Source organism: Malania oleifera, chromosome 8 (genome assembly GCF_029873635.1).
Source record: "Malania oleifera isolate guangnan ecotype guangnan chromosome 8, ASM2987363v1, whole genome shotgun sequence".
NCBI lineage: Eukaryota > Viridiplantae > Streptophyta > Magnoliopsida > Santalales > Ximeniaceae > Malania > Malania oleifera.
In genome coordinates, this window is record NC_080424.1 from 19,592,505 (window position 1) to 19,607,267 (window position 14,763).

The window sequence follows — 14,763 nt, forward strand, 5'->3', positions numbered from 1 at the left end:
TAAAATACTTCTAATGTACATAAGTATATTCTCTGTCTCTGTAAATCTGTATATACATAATAATAACTGAAAATTTACCTATGGATAACTATGTGTCATGATTTAACCCCTTATGACAGGGTTGTGCGGCCCGTAGGCTAGATCTACCCTAGCTGGCCGACCAGAGAAAACCACTATACTCCCTCGGTCAGATCGGCCACTTCTCAACCCATATCTGATGGGGAGCCTGTCCACGTTTGGGCACTATCGACCTACTACCACGTATTTCTGTAAATCATATCCTGAAAATACTGTAAAACATGTTTCTTTACTATACCCATATTCTTAAGCCACACAAAAATTTTAAACATATTATACATAAAGGATAATTGTATAAATTTCCATCGTGAATAATCATCTGATAAAAATGTATAATTTATACTGAACTTAGTAAAATTGCCTAGCATAGCATATTGCCCTTACCTGATTCCTACTAAAATCCCCTTACTAAGACGGGTATTACACCTGCAGGGTTCTCCACTCAACACCCTAAAAAAGATAAATCTCAGAACAAAATATCAATATTTCTTTGCCTACATCATTTCTTACAATTGCTGGAAAGTCAAATTCTAAATAAAAAACCTTACCCTGGATTTGGGATGAATTCCAACTTCGTTCCACCGACGATCCGCTCAGGCAGACTTGCAGAGAACTCCGCCAAGAGCGTCGTGGTGGCCTTAAATCGTCGATCTGGCGACTGACGGGGCCAAAATTGAAGAGAGAAGGGGGAAGGGCCGTAGGAAAGAGAGAGAGGAGAGGGTTTGCGGCTGAATTTTTGCGATTAAAATCAATTTAGGGCTATTTATACTGCGGGATTCGTCGACGAGCCACGTCATCTCATTGACGAGTCCTTAAGTAATTTTGTCGACGAACCTTACCCTTCGTCAACGAAATTCAGAGTAGCCCATATTCTTCTCTCGGTATTTTCTCGTTGACGAGATGAGACCTCGCCAACGAGGTCTTGAAGAACCCTCGTCGACGAACCCCTGTATTCGTTGACGAAGCTTGGAAATTTCTTGAAATTGTTATTATCTCCAAAGCGTTCGTTGATGAAGTCTACTGCCTCCTTCGGTTCCTGTTTCCATTTTCCTCTCTCTTTATTATTAAAATACTATTATTCTTTGGGTCACTACACGAAGAGTACGCCTCACCCAAATAGTAGCACATTCTACGTACATACTACTTCTAATATCATAATACATCATTCTTTTCTGTCATTATTCATTCAAACACATCCGTTCATGTTCATAGCCTAAACATTGCATTTCATTTCACTTTAAGTGACTCTTTCCCATTTTACATTATTCACATTTCACATTTCATTTCCATTTCATTCATTTTCCTTTTCATTTCATTTCATACCCAACATCTTTCAATTGTTTTACCCAACATTTTTCAGTTGTCATACATTTACCCAGCATCTTTTAGCTGTTTTATCTAGCATTTTTTAGCTGTTACACATTTACCTAGCATCTTTCAGCTGTTTTACCCAACATTTTTCAACTGAAACCCAACATTTTTCAGCTGTTTACATGGTTGCATTAACACACACAAGCAACATAGTCCATATCATGTTTTATTCACAATGTATTACTTACTTAATCTGCATCTTGTACATTTAACATATATTTGCACAAAATTTACATTTACTCATGCCACACAATTTAGTAATAAAATTTATACAATGCCTGTAAAATAAGTCAACCAACATTTAATGTTTATATACTGAAAATACCTTTCATTTCTTACATAATTATCCTGAAAATAGTTCTCACTTTCTTCAGTTCATTTTCGCATATACATATCTAATAAACAACCCTAAACTCGAAATGGCTGGCATTTTACCTATACCGAAACATATACACGTACATATAACACAATTTATTTTTCATTAAATTCATAAAAATTCTGATTTAATATATATATTTTCTCTTACCTGATTTATTGAACTACGCCAATAGGGACCCCAAAAAGATGCTTATGGCACTCACCCGGACCTTGAATCAAAAATCTTAATTCCATTAAATCAACCTTAAATAAAATATTATTTTAATATTTTCTAGGCCTTTAAATACCAAATAAATAATTATATCCTTAAATATAACCAAATTACCAAATTTTTCAAATCCCACTCTCACTTTGGAGTGGGGCCTAGAAAACCTCAATCAAAACTTTACTTATGTCAAAATGACGACGAACACGACTAGGACACCATGGTGGTGTTTGATCGTCGATTTAACAGTAGATTTAATAAGAAATTGAAAAATTAGGGAAAAATTGCCTTACCCTAAGAATGGTGCCAACGTCGTTCCCACGACAAATCCGCTCCAGTAGAAATGTCGGTGGCGGAGTTAGGAATCTAACGGCACCTTCTGTTTCCCGATCGGTCGAATATCCGTTAAAAAATTAGGGAAGAGAGAGAGGTGGAGACGGAGAGGTGACGGAGAGCTTGAGAGAGGCTAACTGAGAAGCAGAAAGTCTTTGGCTTCCTTTTTTTTTTTTCGCCTTTACATACTTTACATACAATATAATAATATTATATTATATATATATATATATCATATTATTTATTTAATACATCAGATTTAACAATACTTAATTAATTAATTAATTCATAATAAATTTTTTTAAAAAAATTATTTATTTATTTAATAATGTTTAATTAATTAATTAATTAATTACTAATTACTCTTAATTAATATTTTTTTTCATACTATTTCTTTTTATTTGTTTATTTTAATACATTAATTTAATAATGTTTAACTAATTAATTGATTAATAATTTTAATTAATTAATTTTTTTAATTTTTTTTCAAGTTATTACATTCTTCCCTCTTTTAAGAAATTTCGTCCTCGAAATTCGTTACCTAATTTTTCATTTCCATAATTCTACGATTTACTATACCTTATACCATTCAGTAAATATATCTCCCAAAATAAATTTTTGCATCATCAATAATTAAATAAAATCATCTTCATCTTCAACATAAATTCATATTTTTCCCCTTGGCTTTATCTGCGTCATCTAGGACCATCATATAAACATGTGCTGGTCCACTTTTGCCTAGTGGTATCTGCTGGTTTCCCCCGATACCATAACCTCTTAAATCAATTAACCTAATTGTCGAATTCAAATCCCAAGTTCAAATTTCTCTACTCGGAAACATCACCATCGATGGATTTGCCATAATTTTCTAAAGGTAGCTACTTCTTCAGAAAAACACATAAGACCATCAAGAGATTTTTGCTCCCAAGCTTACAAAACATAGCCTAGAATTCCTAACGGTATCTTAATCTACCCATCACTATCCTTATCGCAACTCAATCCTATACTCTGGTATAAATCATCCCTAACCTAATACTCTAATATTTCCATATCCAGGTGATGTAAAATCAATCACACTTCCAGCTGGACATTGCTCTGATACCATAATGTAATGCCTCGAACCCTTAATCCCAAGTCCAACGCGTTATACCTGATAAAATCTCTGATAATCCATAATCAACATATACGCAGCCGAAAACATAAACATAATCTCCATATAACATAATACCAGAGTTTACTAATTCTAACTATAATTCATAATAAATCATTCATCGCCTCCATTCCCATATATACACATATCTCCCAAAAATATTCAGTATTTTCACAATCCATCATTTCTCAACAGACTTAAAATGTAAAGACATAAAACATAAAATATAAATTTTATACATCCCAAAATTAACGTAGAAATATACCATTTTCTTTTTCTATTACCCAATAATGCTATAAAACCTCGAGCTCTCTAAGCTCGACCTCGAGGAGGTCCTGAAAAAAAAATACATTTATATTCGGGTGAGACACATCTCAGTAAGCCCTCAAGTGTTAGATTGATCTCGTATTCACACCGTCCAACAATAGCTTACCAGCAAAGGACCTAAGGATAGAGAAATCTATCAGCCCATACAAGTAGGTTCCCTCTGTCCTAGTACGTTATGCAGCTACTGCCACATCTGAAGCTACTAGTGCACTCGCCTTTCTCAGCAAGCCCTTAGGCGAAGAGTACGCCCTGCCCAAATCATAGCACATTTTACATACATAAGTACTTCTAATATCATAATACATCATTTTTTTCTGTCATTATTCAATCAAACACATCGGTTTATGTTCATAGCTTAACCATTGCATTTCATTTCACTTTAAGTGGCTCTTTCCCATTTTACACTGTTCACATTTCACATTTCATTTCCATTTCATTCATTTCCCTTTTTATTTCATTTCATTTCATACCCAGCATCTTTCAGCTGTTTTACCCAGCATCTTTCAGCTGTTTTACCCAACATTTTTCAGCTGTCATACATTTATCAAACATCTTTCAGCTGTTTTATCCAGCATTTTTTAGTTGTTACACATTTACCCAGCATCTTTTAGCTATTTTACCCAACATCTTTCAGTTGTTTTACCTAACATTTTTCAGCTGTTTACCCAGCATTTTTCAGCTGTTTACATGGTTGCATTAACACACACAAGCAACATAGTTCATATCATATCTTATTCGTAATGCATTACTTACTTAACCTGCATCTCGTACATTTAACGTATATTTGTACAAAATTTACATTTATTCATGCCACGCAATTTAGTAATAAAATTCATACAATGCTTGTAAAATAAGTCAACCAACATTTAATGTTTATATACTGAAAATACCTTTCATTTCTTACATAATTATCCTAAAAATATTTCCCACTTTCATCAGTTCATTTTCGCATATACGTATCTAATAAACAACCCTAAACTTGAAAAAATATAATTTAAATGGCTGACATTTTACCCATACCGAAACATATACACGTACATATAACACAATTTATTTTTCATTAAATTCATAAAAATTCTGATTTAATATATGTTTTTTCCCTTACCTGATTTCTTGAATTACACCAACAGGGACCTTAAAAAGATGCCTGCGGCGCTCACCCGGACCCTAAATAAAAAATCCTAATTCTATTAAATCAACCCTAAATAAAATATTATTTTAATATTTTCTAAGCCCTTAAATACCAAATAAATAATTATATCCTTAAATATAGTCAAATTACCAAATTTCCCAAATCTCACTCTCGCTTTGGAGTGGGGCCTAGAAAACCCCAATCGGAACTTTACTTATGCCAAAATGACGATGAACACAACTAGGACACCATGGTGGTGGTTGATCGTCAATTTAACAGCAGATTTAACAAGAAACTAAGAAATTAAGGAAAAACTGCCTTACCCTAGAAATGATGCTTACGCCACTCCCACGACAAATCCGCTCCAGTAGAAATGTTGGTGGCGGAGTTAGGAATCCAACGACACCTTCTGTTTCCCGATCGGTCGAATATCCGTTGAGAAATGAGGGAAGAGGGAGACATGGAGACGGAGAGGCGACGGAGAGCCTGAGAGAGGCTGACTGAGACGCAAGAAGCCTCTCTGGCTTCCCTATTATTTTTTTTTTCTCCTTTACATACTTTACATACAATATAATAATATTATATTATATATATATATATATATATCATATTATTTATTTAATACATCAGATTTAATAATAGTTAATTAATTAAATAATTAATAATAATTTTTTTAAAATTATTTATTTATTTATTTATTAATTTTTAATTAATTAATTACTAATTACTCTTAGTTAATATTTTTTTCATACTATTTCTTTTTATTTGTTTATTTAATACATTAATTTAATAATGTTTAACTAATTAATTGATTAATAATTTTAATTATTTAATTTTTTTTTTTCGAGTTATTAGAGTTAGGGAAGATAATACTAGAGTCTTGTGAAATAAATTAGGGTATTATATTTTCAGAATTAGGGTTTTTTGGGACCCTGCAGAGATGATTTGGGGACACCAGTGAAAATTTCTAGGAGCTCAGATAAATTATAGTTCAGAAAATTACGAGTATGTATGTTCGGAAAAATATAGTTGATTTATTGGAAATATGTATATATGTATTATTTCAAGATTTTGGAAATAATACGTTGTGAGCGTGAGGTCAAAGTTGGAGGCAAACCTCCCAGCCAGTAGGTAAGGAAAATATGCTATGCCAGATAAATTAGAATTTTTACCAATAAAGATTATATGGGATTATGGGTATTTTTAGAATAGATATTATACAGTTATGCAAATTATATTTGATGAATTATTAATTGTTGTGTGGCATGAGTAATATGAGTACAATACTGAATTTAAACAAATGTTACAGAATCATGAATGGTCATACCGTTTTATAAAATTAAGATATATAGGATATAAAGTTATTTAGAGAGCAAATTATACAATATTAATTTCAAAGCTATGATTATCCAGTATTTTACAGAATTGTGTATTTAACACAGCTCAATATAGAGTATAGTTTACAGTTTTATAGTAAGCATGTTATACACAGTTTACATAAATCAGTTATACAACTTTCAAAATACCATGATATACATATGTCAGAGCCATAACTAATAGACATACAGTTACATGGATAAGTTATTAAAGTATATATTTAGAACAGACGGTATAGCTTATACAGAATATTTATTCCAGTGTTATGGCTATTACAGTAGAAACAGAATCATGGTAAATAGTAAAATACATGTATATACTAGAGTATTATTGTCACACCCTGAACTCGGAAATGGGACCTAGGGGTGAAATAATACTCTAACTTGTCCTTGTATCATACAAGTCACCAAAGATACAGTTCGACGAGTGAGGGTCCGACCCCGTGGGGTTCCCAAGCACCCTATACACATTCATATTCAACCATATACACAACCGAAAATAAGTCTTTCTATACAAACACAGTAACATACCAGAGTCTACACAAAGGAGTCAAACTCTGCAAAATACCACACAACCACAGGTGTTAGCCAAAACCACCAAAAGACCACCCAGTACAGTCCTAGTACTTACCCAAGTACCTCTCGTATTACACCGACCACTGTGCTCCCACACTAGAATGCTAGTTTCGGTTACTCGATGGACCTGAAAAATATGTACGTACAATAGGGGTAAGACACCTCTCAGTAAGGTAGATACAGGTTATATCAGTGTGGCATTAAAGTGTTATCATGACAGCAAAACATACACAATTAAATGCAGTTCCAGTACTAGTTTCAAAACAGTGCATACACGCACACACACTCATGATGAACCCGGTGTCGTCACACCCTTCGGCCCGCAGTTGGCCCGCGTCCCCGACACATGGCGAACCCCAGGCTCCCATGGCATCGTACTGGTACAAACTGGTGGATCCACACCCTTCAGTGAATAGCTGGTAAGGCTCGCGCCCTCGGATATAGAGTTAGACACTCTTGCCAAACATGGCTTTGTGATTTCATATGCCCATGAATATAGAGCCGGACACTCTCAGTACCTGGAACAACTTAGAACCCAGTTCCGATTGCATTCCACTAAAACACAACCATGCATGCTCATATAACCAGACAAACCACACCCATTTGGTAATCCAAAAATCATGATTTTCCAAACATATACAATTTAAATAAAATCAAGGCATGAACATCCCTATTACACAGTATAAATTATCATATACGTATGCTTTTCCAACAAAACCAGGGAATGCAGCCCAGTACCCCTTTTTCCCCAAAAATTGTTACATGAAAAACCCACAATTTTACTTGTTAGATTTCCCCAAATGAGTAATCAAAACACACATAGGATCATGAACCATAGTTCTACATAGTCCGATTTCAAAAATAACATACATAAACTGAATCCCTTACCTTTTCTCGAATGACAAATCCCAAACTTCAAAGCCCCTAAACAGCGAACCGAGTTCCAAAACCTACACACCATGATACAGAATATGCTCATAACCCTATTCTCTACACAACTGTTGAATCAGAACTAAAAACCGAGTCTTACCTCGATTTTGGGCTAAAACCCAAAAACACCTAAAACGAAGATCCGATCCATAGATATTGTAGAGAATCCTTCCACGATCCTTGTGATAACTTTGGATTAATGATTCCCGCGACGAACAACGAAGAAATCTAGAGAGATGGAGAGTAGGTTGAGTTTCTAGAGAGATAGAGAGAGAAAATGAGATTTCTTAGCTGAGAAGTAATGAAAATATCTATTTATAACCCTTTGACTCAGCCACTCCTCGTTGACGAATGGTGTCCTCGTCGACGAGCCCTTAAGACATCTCATCGACGAAGCGGTGACCTCGTCGACAAGCCTAATATTACAAGTTTCCCGAAACCTCTCGGCTTCTCCTCGTCAACGAGCACCTGAAATTCATCACCAAGAACTAGAAAGCCTTCGTTGACGAATTCTGGCTTCTTCGACGAAGCCTACTCAATTACCATTTTTGCCTTTCTCTTAATTAATTAAATCCATATATCACAGTTTGGGTTCTAACAACCTCCCCTCCTTACAAAAATTTCGTCGTCGAAATTTGCAATCTCTCATTTATAAACTCATACATAGAACCAAACACATACACACAACTTTAGAACGAAACCGGTGACTACTACAACATAGCCCCATCACAATATATACATACCCTCACTTATGACGGAGGAATACCGTGGTTACAAACATAAATTGTCTTAGGAGTTCACAAATACACACACTCCTCAAGACCAACCACCTATTCCAATACAAAGTAGGGTAATGTACATAACTCAGAATAACTGTGGATACTTCCGGCGTATCTTTGCTTCCAATTCCTAGTAAGCTTCCTCAACTTTGTGGTTCTGCCACAATACCTGCACCAGAGGTATGTCCTTGGTACGTAGCTTTTGAACTTATGGTCCAGAATCTGAATAGGTATCTCCTCATACGCTAAGTATCCTCAATCTCCACATCCTCATAGCTAATAACCTGTGAAGGATCCAACACGTACCTCCTCAACATGGATACGTGAAACATATCGTGGACCCTCGAGAGTGTTGGAGGTAATGCAATCATGAAGGCTATCAGACCCACTTGCTCAAGAACCTCAAATGGTCTGATGTACCTTGGGCTCAGCTTGCCCTTCTTCCCAAATCTCATCACCCATTTCATTGGAGCGATCCTTAAAAATACCTTACCCCCCACCTCGAACTACAACTCACAGCGGCGAATATCTGCATAGCTCTTCTGCCTACTCTGAGCTGATTTAATCCTTTCTTGGATCAAACCTACCTTCTCAGATGCCTGCTGCACAAGTTCAGGTCCTAACACCTGACGTTCACCAACCTTGCTCCAATACAGAGGAGATCGACACCTCTAACCATACAGAGCCTCAAACGGTGTCATCCCAATACTAGCTTGGAAGTTGTTGTTATAAGTGAACTCTACTAGTGGCATAAATTGTATCCAGCTACCACAAAAATCTAACACACAAATCCGCAACATATCCTCCAAGATCTGTACCATCCTCTATGACTGTCCATCAGTTTGGGGGTGGAACGCGGTACTGAAAGTAAGTTTCGTCCCCAATGCTTCCCACAAACTCATCCAGAATCGAGAAGTAAACCTCGGGTCTCGATATGATACAATGGACACCGGTACTCCGTGCATTCGAACTATCTCATGCACATATATATCTACTAGCCTACTCAAAGGGTAGCTAACCCTTATCGGTAAGAAGTGAGTAGATTTCATCAACCTGTCCACAATCACCCAAATAGCATTCTGCCCGTGAAGTGCTGGCGGCAATCTAGTCACAAAGTCCATGGAAATATGGTCCCATTTCCACACCACAATAGCTAAGGGCTGTAACGGCCCTACTGACTTCTGATGTTCAGTTTTCACCTACTGACACGTCAGATACTGCTCCACGAACTGAGCAATCTGCCTTTTCATACCACTCCACCAGCAGGTCTCGCGCAAATCCTAATACATCTTCGTACTACCAGGATGTACCGTATACAAAGAATGATGCGCTTCCTCCAGAAGCGTCCTTATGATCTCATCATCGTTCGGAACACATAGCCTGGTCCCAAACCTAAACACACCTCCCTCAGAGATGTTGAACTCTGAAGCTAATCCCTGTTGTACCTTTTCCATAACCTCTGTCAATTCCGCATCACTAGTCTGCGTGGTTTTATACGCTCAAACAAAGTCGGCTAGACCACCAAACTAGGAAGGAAAGCCTGATGATCACCATGCACTAACTCTATACCTGAGCTCTCCCAATCCAGTCTGATGTAATGTTGAGCTACAACTGCAGCTACTGCCACGTGATCCGACTTCCAACTCAACGCATCGGCTACCACATTAGCTTTTCTCGAGTGATAACTGATGGTGCAATCGTAGTCCTTAATCAACTCAAGCCACCGTATCTGCCTCATATTCAACTCCTTCTGCATGAAAAAGTACCTGAGGCTTTTGTGATTAGTGAAAATCTCGCATTGCATACCATACAAATAGTGTCGCCAAATCTTCAGTGCATATACAATAGCAGCCAACTCAAGATCATGCGTAAGGTAATTCTTCTCGTATTCCTTCAGTTGCCGAGAAGCATATGCTACTACCTTACCTTGCTGCATAAGCACACATTCCAAACCCTTCAAGGACGCATCACTATAAATCACAAATCCGCCATTCCCTGAAGGAATGGTCAAAATCGAAGCAGTAACCAGCCGATGCTTCAACTCCTGAAAACACTGCTCGCAATCACTGGTTCACTTAAACTTCACTCCCTTTTTTGTCAAACGAGTCAGAGGCCCAAACAGTTGAGAGAAACCTTCCACAAACTGACGATAATAACCTGCCAGTCCTAGAAAACTCCAAACCTCCTGTATACTCTTCGGCCTCACCCAGTCAACCAGAGCTTCAATCTTGCTAGGATAAACTAAGATACCATTTCCAGACACCAGATGGCCTAAGAATTCTATTTGATTCAACCATAATTCATACTTCTTTAACTTAGCATACAACTTATTTTCTCGCAGAATCTATAATACTAACCTCAGATGACTCTCATGCTTTTCCGAACTCCTCGAGCATATTAGAATATCATCAATAAACACCACTACAAATTGGTCTAGGTACTCATGAAAAACCCTGTTCATCAGATCCATGAACACTGCTGGTGCATTCGTCAACCCAAAAGGCATGACTAAGAACTCGTAGTGGCCGTATCTGGTTCGGAAAGCAGTCTTTGCTACATCCTTAAATCTGACCCTCACCTGATGATATCCTGACCATAGGTCAATCTTCGAAAAGACCTGTGTCCCCTGCAACTAGTCAAAGAGATCATATATACGAGGTAAAGAGTAATGATTCTTCACAGTCACCTTGTTAATCTCACGGTAATCAATGCATATGCGTGTCGACCCGTCCTTCTTCTACCCAAACAGTACTGGAGCTCCCCCGGGCGAAACACTAGGTTGAATGAAACCCTTGTCTAGTAATTCCTACAACTGCTCCTTCAACTCCCAAAGTTCTACTGGAGCCATCCGATACGAAGCTTTAGAGATCGGTGCCTTGCCAGGCAATAATTCTATCCCGAACTCCACCTCACGATCCAGAGGTAAACTGGGTAAATTATCTAGAAACACACCCGGGAACTCACTAACTACCCGAATATCCTCGAGTCTCAACTCATCCCACTGTGGTTCCTTCACACAAGCTAGGTACCCCTTACATCCACTTAAGAGTAACCTTCTCACCTGCAATGCTGATAGAATCTATGGCGTCAAACGCACACACGATCCCACAAACTCGTACTCCTACTCCCCAGGAGGTCTAAACACTACCACCTTCCTACGACAGTCAATCGCAACATAACTGGAGAATAATCAATCCATTCCCAATATAACATCAAACCCTGACATGCCATACTCTACAAGGTTTGTTGGTAGCAACTTCCCCTAGATTACCTATGGGCAGTCTTTCAACATCCTCCTACAGAATGATATACTCCCAGGTAGCTACAAACAATCCCTCATCCATGACTTGGGTCTCCACCCCACACAGTTTCACAAAATTAACAGATATAAAGGAGTGGGTTGCACTCAAGTCAAATAAAACCACAACTCTATTTAAAAGCAATACCATAGTACCTGTCACCATATTTCCCGCATGCTCAGCATCCGCTAAAGTAAGTGAGTACACTCTCGCTGGAGCTGTGTTCTTCTAGTGGGTTCCCTGGGATATCTAATTACTTCCCTGATTTTGACTCGAAGAAGGTGTACCCCTCCTCAGTGCGTGACAATCCCAAGACATGTGACCTGACTGGCCACAGTTGTAGCAGTTACCCCCAAATGGTTGGCACTCACCGCTATGCCATTTATGGCACCTGGTACAACGATCACCCACTTGGCTCATTTGAGAACCTTGATGCTTGGAACTCTGTCGATAACCCGAGCCCCTGTTCCTCTTCTTCCATGATCCTTGACGAGATCCAGACTTAGAACCAGAAGGTACTGGCCTCTTCTTCTGCTCCTGGTCCACCTCGTCCTCTCGGATGCCAGTCTCAATCATAGTGGCTTTATCCACCAAAACCGAGAACTCATGGATCTGAAGCATACCCACAAGTTTGCGGATATCCTCCTTAGGCCCTTCTCGAATCTTTGAGTCTTTTCGTACTCATTCGAGATCAAACACGGTGCAAACCAGGATAGCTTTATATACCGTGCAACATACCCCTGCACCGTCATACCTCCCTGAGTTAGCGCAGAAAAATCATCCGTCTTAGCGTCACATATAGAAGCTGGGAAGTATATGTCAAAAACACTTCCTTGAAATGACTCTATGTCATCTCCACTAGACCAGCTCTCTGCCTCTCTAGCAGACTCACCGCAATTCACCATCGACCCGCCTCCCCAGATAGCTGGAAGGTAGCATAGAGGACTCGCTGCCTATCCGTGCAGTGTAAAACCTCCAAATCCTCTTAGTCTTCTCCACCCAGTCCTCTGCTATCGTTGGGTCATGTCCCCCTGAGAACATCGGAGGATGCATGTGTGTGGACCTCTTAATATTGCACCCCGCAGGCGTAGGAGAACGTTTGCGTCTCCTTACACTCTACCCGATCTCCCACAGCACCTGCCTTGTCAAACCTCGAGGCACAGTAGGAGACTCGTCACTCGCCGTCTCCTCGGAGCCACTTCCCAAGTCATTATCCTTGGGCTCCATTCCGAAAACACAACAGAGTTCTATCAAGACTTCTACAACATGTATAGTTAACACAATTATCTAACCACAATCATGTTAACCACTACCTATCAGGTCTAGATCTTTCCTATCACACTGACACGTAAGTCACCAATGGTTTGCCGTGATTTTACTGGAATCGTCATTTCAGAAAAAAAAAAACATAGAACACCGCCGACGAATCCCGGTTTAGCAACAAAACATCCCTTAACCAACTCTACCTACATCCAACCTTCTATGCTCTGGTATGTACACACAGCTATGCCTAACCAAGTCTACAAGACTTAACAACCTGGTTAGCTCTCATACCAAGCTGTCATGCCCCGAACCCAAAAATGGGACCCAGGGGTGAAATAGTAGTCTAACCTGTCCCTAAATCATATAAATCACCAAAGATACAGTACAACGAGTGAGGGTTCGACCCCGTGGGGTTCCCAGACACCCTATACAAATTCATATTCAACCATATACACAGCGAAAAATAAGTCTTTCTATACATACACAGTAACATACCAGAGTCTACACAAAGGAGTCAAACTCCGCAAAATAACACACAACCCCGGGTGTCAACCAAAACCACCAAAAGACCACCCAGTACAGTCTTAGTACTTACCCAAGTACCTTTTGTAGTACACCGACCACTGCGCTCCCACACCAGGACTCTAGTTTCGGTTACTTGACGAACCTAAAAAATACGTACGTACAACAGGGGTAAGACACCTCTCAGTAAGGCAAATACAGGTTATATCAGTGTGTGACATTTGAGTGTTATCATGACAGCAAAACATACACAGTTAAATGCAGTTCCAGTACTAGTTTCAAAACAATGCATACACGCACACACACTCATGATGAACCTGGTGTCGTCACACCCTTCGGCCCATAGCCGGCCAGCAATACCCGGCGTCGGCCAGTAGCCGACCCGCAATACACGGCGTCCCCGGTACATGGCGAACCCCAGGCTCCCATGGCATCGTACCGGTACAAACTGGTGGATCCACACCCTTCGGTGATCAGCCGGTAAGGCTCACGCCCTCGGATATGGAGCCGGACACTTTTTCCAAACATGACCTAGCAATTTCATATGCCCACGGATATAGAGTCGAACACTCTCAGTGCCTAGAACAAATCAAAACCCAGTTCCGATTGCATTCCAACAAAACACAACCATGCATGCTCATATAATCAGACAAACCACACCCATTTGAATCCAAAAATCATGATTTTCCAAACATATACAGTTTAAATAAAGTCAAGGCACGCCCATCTCTATTACACAGTATAAATCATCATATACGTACGATTTTCCAACAAAACTAGGGAATGCAGCCCAGTACCCCCTTTTCCCCAAAAACTGTTATATGAAAAACCCACAATTTTACCTGTTAGATTTCCCCAAATGAGTAACCAAAACACACACAGGATCGTGAACCACATTTCTATCGAGTCTGATTTCAAAAATAACCGATATAAATTGAATCCCCTTACCTTTTCCCGAATGACAAATCCCAAACTCTAAGGCCCTAAATAGCGAACCGAGTTCCAAAACTTACACACCACGATACAGAATATGCTCACAACCCT